The sequence below is a fragment of the Pistacia vera genome, unplaced genomic scaffold (assembly GCF_008641045.1).
Source record: "Pistacia vera cultivar Batoury unplaced genomic scaffold, PisVer_v2 Contig971, whole genome shotgun sequence".
NCBI classification, from domain to species: Eukaryota; Viridiplantae; Streptophyta; class Magnoliopsida; order Sapindales; family Anacardiaceae; genus Pistacia; species Pistacia vera.
In genome coordinates, this window is record NW_022196858.1 from 376,017 (window position 1) to 387,398 (window position 11,382).

At 31.3% G+C, this 11,382-nt stretch overlaps 1 long non-coding RNA gene across 5 annotated transcripts; it reads right to left on the bottom strand.

Moving 5' to 3' along the window:
* Positions 1 to 594: 594 nt before the first annotated feature.
* On the bottom strand, positions 595 to 7,878 carry LOC116121276. Of its 5 annotated transcripts, none has more exons than XR_004126697.1 (13): positions 7,742 to 7,878; positions 7,469 to 7,533; positions 6,004 to 6,122; positions 5,763 to 5,919; positions 5,605 to 5,669; positions 5,289 to 5,513; positions 4,862 to 5,197; positions 4,513 to 4,615; positions 3,857 to 3,962; positions 3,400 to 3,523; positions 2,139 to 2,296; positions 1,284 to 1,361; positions 595 to 850 (listed from the first exon to the last, which is right to left on the bottom strand). It is a non-coding gene; the product is annotated as an uncharacterized LOC116121276 (long non-coding RNA). The 5 variants fall into 5 exon arrangements; XR_004126696.1 differs by having other exon boundaries at positions 5,289 to 5,402; positions 7,454 to 7,533; XR_004126699.1 differs by having other exon boundaries at positions 2,228 to 2,296; positions 7,454 to 7,533.
* Positions 7,879 to 11,382: the final 3,504 nt, after the last annotated feature.

Sequence of the window (11,382 nt, forward strand, 5' to 3'; positions counted from 1 at the left end):
CTTTGCTCTCATGGCTTCTTTTCTTTTATAAACTTTTTCTGATTTAGGATCTACAAAGAATTGAAAACCAAATGTAGAATTATTCTTGTCTTCTAAAAGAGAAACTTAATTGAGAAAATGATACCATTGTTTGACCTCTTAAATCAAAATCCTGCAAAAAGAATCCTTCAATCAACAAGAATTGCAGAGCAAGGGAAGGGATATGCATGAACACCAAGAACTAATGTTCTTTCCTCATAAGTAGTGTTATAAATTTTCAAGTTTTATTCTTACATATATACGTTTAGTTATTTTGTTTTTGCAGCGTATATAAGAAATCCTTTAGAAAATAATAATATAAATTTAATCTTTGGTTACCCAAATTTGTATTGATTTATAAGGTTTAATTAGCTTCAAGGCTGTTTGATTTACGTTCACCAATTTTATGTTCTCTAACTTATGTACCAATTAATGGCTTGAATTTTGCATTCAAATTACCAACTCATTTCTTATTTCTAAGTAATATTAATATTCCAAGGTAATAAAGGAGTAAGATTGCAGTTACTGAATCCTGAAGGAATTGTATAACCAAAAAAGTCGATTGTCGAATTCGTCGCATCAATACTAATTACTAAAAAAGTGAAAAAGAATTTATATGCAGAAGGGAGGTATTCGTAATTGATGTTGAAATGAATACTTTTGCTTGCTCTCAACTCAAGGCTGCTTGGTTCCATTCTTACAACAATTTTTTATTCTGTTCCATAAGAATACAATATTCTTGTCTTCTAAAAGAAATCTAGGAACATTATTGTCTTGTGAAAGACAAAATGTAAAGCAAGTTAATGTTGTTTTGATCATCCTTCTTCTTCCTCTGCAAAAAAATATATAACAAACTTCAGATTGTACAGAAACATAAGAAGAATACTTAATGTTGTTTAGAATTAGTCCATGAATGGAAACACAGGGCTTCTACCATTTAATGCACTCCACTCATTTTAAAAGGAGTTTTCCCTCTAGAAATTTAAATATATATTTACCAAATTGTTTTCAACAACTAAGGCCTCTATGGTTTGTTGATTTAGCCCTTGTAGTCGAAGACTTTTAGAATCATCAATTTCATCGGCAAAGTGATATCATAGAAGTTAGAATCTAAGTTACCCGATATTACTACCTCCTATTAGCGTCAACTGAAAAATTTTCAACAACTACTCCAATGTCAGCACCAGACCATGCTAGCAGTATAATGGCAACAATTGTTCAATTAAATTCAAAAGATATCCCAACTGTAAAATAAACTAAAATACCTTTACTCTGAGCAGCAGTAATTTGGTCTCTGATCAGTTAACAGCCTTCTTGTTAGATCTCTCTATGAGATTTCTAACCTGAAGTAAAATGAAGTTATAACAATATAAGCTATTAATGCATAGGTGCATATTACACTAGCTTCAAGAATTACAATCACAAGAAAGTCAAAGTAATGCTTCCCACTTTGTCTAAATGTTCAAGAACTGAATTTTGATTATTGGGATTCATGTAAGATTCATCCTTCAATCCAATTAGTGTCATGAAAATTGAGTAAGCCGTGTAAAGATCTTCAAAAAATGAAAAGAAGAAAATAAATTGCCTTTGTATATCTATCATCATGAAATAAATTATCTTTGATTATGAACACATTCTCTGATCGTACACTAAATTTCTCATCTTCGTAGAAACAGAGTTCTAAAAAGCAAATTCAAATTAATTATAAAACCTCAACGATATTGATTTTCTTCATCCTAAAATCTTAGAAAATACTGGAAAAGAAGATAAGCTAAGGTGCATTATCAAATTAAAGCTCAATAAAACATTGTTAAAAGCAGAAAAAAGAAAAAAGGCATAAATATGTTTCTGTTCATTTTGAACAAATACTACACAAAGTATATATAATTTCTTAAAAAATATTTAAATTTACTTTTGCCAATTCCAAAACCACTTTTAACTAAAAGTTTAAAAATACAAACAGAATTAAAATTTGAAATATTTTATATTGCACTTTAATTTGATTGATTTATTATGTAAATCTATTTTAATATTTATAATAAAAATTACTAAGTAAAAGTGTATTTTTTGTTAGTTCACATGCAACATATGTAGCTTATTAAAGAGAATGAAAAGCTTACCCTGTATACAATTCAAGCAAGGAACTAGAAATTAGTCTAAAAATTGTGTTCTTTGGATTCAATTATGACTTAGCCGTACATATCATTACCAATAAGCAAGATGTGAGCTAATCCTTCTTGCATTAAGACCACAGTAAGATCAGCATTGGCAGCAGGATCTGAAATTCAAAGAACAATGCAAAGATTTACAGTCGGAGATAAACAACTCTTTCGTAACACAAACTCAACACATGTTCGTATAATCAAATAAATCATTAGAGAATAGAGAAACAATGTAATTATGTCAATTTCTTAGACTCAAAACACAATTACAGTATATATTAAAGGCGACAATAGCTCAAACCAACAAAAGATTTCTTCTACATATACATTAAAGTATTGGAAAAATTAATCATAAAATTTCAAAAGAATCATCATCAAGGTACACCAGAAAATTAAATAAAATGTTGAAGACCATTTTCTGTCCAACCAAATTATGTGAATGTAACTTTATTCCCCTGTATTATAGTAGTGATGAGTTTTAAATGTTTCCTTTAACGACTATCTAAAGGAAAAGAGGAGCTTACTGTTAACTTCTTCTGCTCTGGTAATTATTTTCTTTATCTAGTAATCTCGGAAAAGACTGGAAAAGAAGAAAAGATGAGATGCATTCACAAATTAAAGCACAATAGAGCATTTTTGAAAGAAAACAAAAAAGTAAAGTGAATTCTTCCTTTTAATTTGTTGTTGTTTGCTTTTGTGAACAGATGGTATGAAATTTTTTGGATATATGTTTGGATATAGCATAAAAAAGAAGCCTCAATTAATTCAGCGTTTCTGTAATCACAAAATATTTATCTGTATATTTTGAAAATATGCCACATAAAATATATATAATTTTTTAAAAATATATAAGTAAAGTTTAAAATACAAAAAGAATTAAAAATTTAAGAATATTTTGAGAAACAAGAAGATGGCAAGTTGAACCATTGCCACAAACTGTCTTTTAATAAAATAAAACTAAAATTTAGGCACCTATATGGAACAAATAAGATTTTATCTTTTACTACCCACTTTTTTTCCGAGAAATGTTTTAAGTGTCTATTTCAGCCATGAAAAGTTGTGCTTTTTTCATGCAATACAAATTCAAAGTCTTATGCGACAAAAGAACGAATTAAAGAAAACCAAAAGCATGAATACCGGTGATGACAAAATATACAGCAAATTATTATTTTGCATAGAAAGATTGGGAGGAATCGTTGGAAATAGATTATTAACTTACCCATGTTATATGCTCAAATGTCAAGTAACCCCGTCACCAAAATTGAATTTTGTATCCACCTCTTTGATTATGAGCACATTATCTAATCTTAAACCAACTTTCCCATCTTCATAGAAACAGATTTCTGAGAAGCAAATTCAAAATAATTATATAACTAAATATAAAACCCCGATGATTCAGATTAACTAATTATTTTGGAAAGACTTAAGACAGCTATATGAACAGAAATTCATTCAGAGTTCAGGGCAAACATAAGATTGCATTATGTAAATGGCAAGGGTAAAATCTACACTAAAACCCTTATAAGCACCAGCTCTTTAACAAATAAAAACTAAAATTTTGAGACAAATTTCTTCTACAACCGCAGCTACAGCAAAAATACTATGATACTAATTAGGCTTCTCAATCCAGTTAAGTACATACAAGTAAATAGTAGTTATTAGAATTCACCAGTTACCTTCTTGAATGTTTAGGTAAGACCCAATTCCATGACCAATACCCTGTTGATATTCAAGACCATATTTCCAGCCAGACATGCTAACAAGAATACCAAGGGTGCATGCCTGTAGAAGGTGGTTAATCAATCAATTAGTGCAATCTACTTATGCAGACCAGTGTTACCTAATAATTTCGAATTTCCTGCAATTGCACTCACTTATTACAATTAAAAGAACATTAAAATCTTAATCAAGTATGTCAATGGACTAAAGTATGCAGCAAGGCATATGTTAATAACGTAACATATGCTTACCGTCATGAACGTTTACATATAATGCAATTCAATGACCAGTAGTAATCAACACCATCTTTGCATAGAGGCTTGCTGATTCCTACTAGAAGGTCAGGGGCAATACCAGGAAAATGTGATTAAAATCAATGTAGAATCTACATATGCAGATTCAATGTTTGGAATCTTCAAGAGAATTGTGAGATTCATAAACCATAACAGATGCCTTGAGTCAAGTATTAAAGAGTAAAAAGGAATTAGAAAAGTGAACCAGGTGTCCACAAAGGCAAGACTAAATAACTCAACAATAAAATTAATAGTTAAATATGACATTTCTTCTTTACACGTATTAGGCATAGCAAGCAGAAGAAAGCAATGGAGCTCACCTTTGTTAAACCGAAAAAGCATCACTTTGCATTCTTAGAAAGGGCTAGATCTCATGTGTGAACTGTTCCAGACAACCTTCAGAAAGTTCTACCTGAAAAGTTTCTAAAAGCATACCAAAATTTAAAGCTAGAACACAATGAATATTTCATATAGTATAATCCATGCTTACAAATAAGTGATGGTTCGGACAACTAGACAAGTGTGAAGTCAGAAGAAATTGTAGCATTTTTAACCATAAAAAGTGGAATGAGTTTTTAAAATCTTTGAATCTTCAAATTGTTCTTCCTCAGTCATGAACAAAAGAGTTAAAGAGTATATCTTGCACAATAGATATGTATTCAACCCAACCTTTTCTCTTGCAATGCTTCATGTCCTGGCAAAGTCATATTCTTCATATTCATTAAATAAAACGCAATCAAACAATTAATTGAGACAATTTATCAAGCACTTTAAAAGCATAATTAATTTGAGATAACCAATACTGAAAAAGAGATGCACCACAACAACAGTAGATCAGCGGCCAAACCAGTAGATCATGAGGGCCACGAAAGTAGATTGCTTTGGCTACACAAGCTGCTCTCGGCGGAGGCAAAGTGCAAGCCAAGCCTTAGTGTTGAAGATAAGTAAATTGCCAAGGTAAATCTATACTATAATCCTTATGTGCATGAGTATTACAGTATACATCTGGTTATACACACAGAATATATATTAAAATTTTATGAAAAAATTTTACTACAACTTGAATTGAAACCAAAAACGGCAATCCGATACTAACCATCTGTTGCCATCATGGAAGCTTGTAAAGGCACAAGTTGGGCCTGGGTTCAAAAACTATTTGAACCCAGTAGATCATGAGGGCCATGAAAGTAGATTGCTTCGGCTACACAAGCTGCTCTCGGTGGAGGCAAAGTGCAAGCCAAGACTTAGCGTTGAAGATAAGTAAATTGCCAAGTTAAATCTATACAATAATCCTTATGTGCATGAGTATTACAGTATACATCTGCTTATACACACAGAATATATATTAAAATTTTATGAAAAAATTTTACTACAACTTGAATTGAAACCAAAAACGGCAATCCGATACTAACCATCTGTTGCCATCATGGAAGCTTGTAAAGGCACAAGTTGGGCCTGGGTTCAAAAACTATTTGACCTGCTTAGGCATTGCAATACCAGAAAGATAAACTAATTAGGCTTCTCAAACCAATTAAGAACATCTATATAAATGCAAGTAGTTGGAAATTACCTCACGCCAGGTTGTAATTCTGGTTCATTTGCAAGGAAACCAATCAGTTCCAAGTAGTGGCTTCATTATGCTTCATTGAACCATTTGACAACAAACTCACCAAATCCCAAGGAACCATTCCTCACAAACATTTCATCAAACATGTTGCATGAAATGCCTTTAACAAACCCAGAATGTATTACAACATAAAAGCTACACAATTCTAACATGTAATCAAAACCAAAAAAAAAAAATTCTTTACCTGTTTACTAAGCCGGTTACACTGTCCGGGATTAATGCACCACTCATTCAGACACCTCTTGTTTGCATTGGCCTCATCTTCCAAAAAATTTTCAGCTTCTGCAGTGATTTTGTCAACATCTGACATCCAGATTTAAACATCAGTTTCTATAATTTCTAATGAAACAATTTCCATGGATGAAAACAAGGAAGAGTAGCGTACAGAAGAACAAAAGAGCCAGAAATGTTGAAGTGGTGGCAGAGTTTCAGCTTTTGAAGGACCAAGAAAACACAGATTTTGAATGAGTTTTGGTTCCCAAATTCAGATCATAAAATACAATAAAATGTTTTATAACATTGTTATTATGCAGGCTATCAAAAGCAATCACAATTCACAAAGACACAAACTCTTCAAGCACTGACGAGGTATATGTCTTTTGATTACTTCTTGTCTGCCATTTACATCATTAAAAATATAATATTAGTGGAATTAACTTTAGGAAAGCTTATAGTAGTGTTTGATTCTTCTACTAGAATTGTCAAAAAAGAAATCATGATTAAAGCAATTACATAATAAGATTACACTGAAAGATGACATCTATTTATATTCTTATACGAACAATTGTAACCTAAAGCTAACACTAATTACAATTGTAACCTAAAGCTAACACTAATTACAATTGTGATAACTAATTGATATTAAAATATGACCTATAATCAAATCTTATTATTTATTAGAAAATATGTTAAGTTTCTGTTTCTTCTTTTATACTAGCTAGCATCACATAATATTGTAAATGCAAGAAAGAAACAAATAAGTACATGCATAAGTCACAACAAGTTCAAGAAATATAAGCATTAGAGAAATAACTCAACAAGAGAAGAAAATGGTCAAGGTAAAATCAATACTCAAACTTTCATGAGCATGAGCATGAGCATATATCTGGCTACACAAACAAAGAATATGATCCGTGAGACTCAGTAAACAAAAGAGATAATAGTTTAAAAAGAAAAAATGCTCATGTAGCTCTTAACAAATTTAAAACCTTATGAAAGCTTTCATCTAAAACTGAAATTAAGGCAAAAAAACAAAGATCTACTTGTTAGGAGTTAGGAGTTAGGAGTTATATGTACTTTTTTCTTATTCTCAAGGGTAGTATAGTTTTTTTACTTAGTTGTATATATATGTAACTTTACTCTTTGAATTATTCTCTTTTTCTTTTGGTTAATTGTAATATGGAACCCTAGTTTTTTCTTTTCTTTTTTTCAATCTTCTTTAAATCCTCTTTGAATCTTTGAGTATGCTAATAATACCAATCCTTTGTTGCAATCACGGAAAGCTTGTATAGGAACTAATTAAATAAGATCCTGCTCAGGCATTGTATCAACACAAAGATCAACTAATTAGGCCTCTAAATCTAATTAATTAAATACATATAAGTAAATGCAAGCACTTGGAATTCACCACTTACCTTTATGAACATTACCTTCATGAACTTTTATTAAATGGGGTCCCATGTCAATAATCAACACCAGCTTTCGTAGAGGCATTCTAGCAAGAATTTCAAAGGTATTACCAATAAAATGTGATTAATCAATCAATCAGTTGAATCTACCTATGTAAACTCACATAAAAAAATTATATAAAAATAATTAAAAACCTTGTTCAAGTATGACAATAGATTAAACTATGCAGCGCAGCCTTCGTTAATAGCATACCTAAAGTTAACACAATATCCACAAACTAAAAAGGAAATTACCTCACACCAGGCTTTAATTTTCATTTGTTCGAAAGCAAAGTAATGAGCTCCAAGTAGTGGCTTCGAATAGACTTCCTTAAACTATTTGATAACACACTCAATACCACAAGCAATGAACCAATCCTCACAAGCATTTCATCAAAAGGAAATTGTTTCTGCCTTGCCTTCTGCAACGAAGACAACAAAGACAAAAGATATTTAGAAATTTGTTTCAATTATCAAAATCAAATATTTTTGTCTTCAACAAGAGAAGACCAATGTATACTTTTTTAAACCTGACATAAGGATTGCAATCAATGTGTATATATATATATATATATTAAAAAAAAATCATGCAATTGACAAAAGCAGTTATAAGTACTCTTTGCCTAAACAGGCCAGCAGTGCAAGAGCAACGATTGTTGCAGCATACTAGGCTAGAATCAATTGCAACATAAGTTGATTCTAAAAGAGTTTATATATCCTACCTTGATTAAATACGTTTAACTCTTTCTTGAATTTAGGACAGTAGAAACACCTGAGACTTGGACCGTGAAACTGATATGCTAGAATCTCAAATGTAGAATAACCTAAAATAGTGGTATCAATCATAGGTGTAGACAAAATTATTGTAATTCTGAGTAACGGTCAATGATCTTTGTTTTGTCAACAACCTACTTGTTAGATCTCTCTAACAGGTTTCTGATTTAAAATAGAATGAAGTTATAACAATAGAGTTAATGTATAGGCACATATTATGCTGCCTCTAGGAACTACAACAACAAATAGCTATTACAAGACATAAGAAACCTAGACTATCAAGACAACTGTTACCTTTTTCTGAAGGTTCCATAATTGAATTTCGATAATTGGGATCTCAAGTAATATTCATTTCTCATACAATTTGTATCATGAAAATTAAGTAAGCAGTATAAAGATCTTCAAAAACATGAAAAATAAATAAATAAATTACCTCTGTAAATTTAAAAGGGCTCACTATAGCCATGTTTGATAGTCACTGGAGGAAATTTTTAAGAGAGATACACATCCCTTCTATGAATAAGTAAGATGTGAGCCAATCTTCTTGCATCAAACAACAAAAAAGAACAGCACTAGCAGCAAGATCTGAAATTCAAAATACAAAGAGCAGAGATAGAGTCAGAGATGAAAAATCCTTTAGTAATATGAATCAACACATGTTCTACCAATCAAACGAATCATTAGGGAAAAAAGAAACAATTTAACTTTGCGAATTTCTTGGATTAAAACACAGGTACAGTATATATGTAAGGTGACACTGGCAAAAACCAACAAAGGATTTCTTGAAAAGAGCAATCATCCAAGTCTTGCTTGGAAAATCAACATAAAAGATATCTAACTAATTTGTAATGCCTATAGTTTGAATTTACGTATAAAATCAAATTTAAGTATAAAATCATATAAAAATCAATCGACAATGTTTGCAGTTTATTTGATGTTGTCAATCAATATATACTCTATTTTCAGCCTGAGCATGAAGAATACAAAATCAATTTTATATACATTCTTCTTCAATCTCATCAATCACTTAGAGATTCTTATACATATGAAATATACAAGTATGGCATATATATATAATCTACTTCATGTTAACTCCTGTGTTAAACTACTTTGATGATATATTATTTGCGTTATGAAATGATAACAGTAAAGAAGGAATATTTGTTTAACTCTTCTACTATCTACTCTACCATACCAGAATGAGAGGATGACCACAGAAAACAATCGATTATGCGATCAAGTTTAATTAGGCTAATCAATATTTTAGGGTCTCAATTTGAACTATCGATAGGACACCATCTCAATTTGGTTGAATATACAATGATATGAATGATCAAGAAAATCAAATTATTCCTACCTCATTACAGTCTCTTGTAATGAAATCCTAAACTATTTCACAGGAAGCAGTTCATTCTTCTCCATCTAGAGGGCAATATTAACACACTTAAGCTGTAAATAAACATTATATGAATAATGAAAAAATTAAGCTCAATGATATGATATTGTGCTAGTTTTAGGTGACTTAGACATAGTAAAACATAATTCATGCCACTTTCAGCTGATCCTACAGGCCTTTAGGGAAGAAATTAACCTGAAATATTGAACAAAATGCTGAGCAATACATGAAGCATGCATGGACACCAAGAGATAATTTTCTTTTTCTCTTCTCACAATCATTATTCTCAATCTAATCAAGGAAAACTCTACATCCTATATATGTATACCCTTGATAACAACTTGTAATTATACTATACCAACACCATAGAATGACCCCATCAAAATAACCCTGTACATGATCACATTTATGCTAACCAACATTTAAGAGTTTTATTTTGAAATTTCAACGAGAAGTAATCACTAATTTACAAAGATTAGTCCATTGAAAGTATGTTATAAACTTTAATAATTGGACTTGGATACCATGCATTATGTACCATTATATTAATGATCTAGAAAATCTGATTATTACAATCTCTTGTATTTATGTTCCAATCTCTTTCACAGCAAGCACTTCACTGCGTCTTCCTCTACAAAGCATAAACACAAACTCTGGTTGTAAATAAACATGTTAAAGAATATGAAATAAGTGGAAGAATATGACTGTATTATGAAAACAAGAGTCATATGTAACGCCCGCTTGAGGTACGCAACTCATATGTGCTCATTTTGCCCTTAAAGTTGTTTTAGTTAAGTGTGTATGTGTTGAAATTGCTTGAATGCCCTGAAATTGGTGAAGTCTTGTTGAAAGTTGTGAAAGGTAGACTTCGCCGCGGCGAAGAGTAGACCCTAGAATTTTTCGCCGAGGCGAAGAATTCCTTTTCGCCGTGGCGAAGACTCGGCTGAAAAGTTTTATGAGTTTCTAAAGAATTCTTCCTTTGGGGAAAAATGACCATTCTACCCCTAATTAGCAGGAAAAGTGGGGAGTGAAATGCAAGGACATTGCATGGAGAATAGTTTAAATGTGGGTACATTTGCAAAGAATTAAAGGGCAAGGTTGGAATTCCTAAGAAAGAGTAAGGGTAAAATGGGAAAGAGTGGAGAAAATATGAGATATTAAGGGTTTAGCTTTAGAAACCCTTTCATTCTTTCTTTTCCACTGCCTCTTCCATCCTTCAATTCTCTCATGCTTTCATTCAATTTTTCCAAGGATTTTTGGAGGGCTTTTGACTAGAAGTTGATACAAGTTAATCCTAAGCACTTAAAGGTAAAAATCCTCACTCTAGATGTGAATTTTTATTGGTGTAAGAGTAGAATCCTTACCAAGTTTGTGTTTAAGGTTTAAGAGAAAACATCAAGCCATCAAGAGTAGAGAGCTTAAGTGGATTCTACTTGAGTATAAGGTAAGTAAATCCACCTAAGTTGTGATTTGCATGATTGAATGATGTATAGAGATTTGTATATGATTAATGCTTGAATTTTTATGTTTGGAATGAGTTGATGGATTTATGAATGAGTTCAATGTTGATTTATGGAGAGATTCCCACCATGAGAAGGGTGGATTGTGTTGATAAACTTTGATAGAAGTATGGAGAGATTTAGAAGAATTTGAAACGAATATTTGAAGTGTGTTTTCTTTGTAGGATGTGTGATGATTTAAAGGAGTTGAACTCCAATTTTGGATG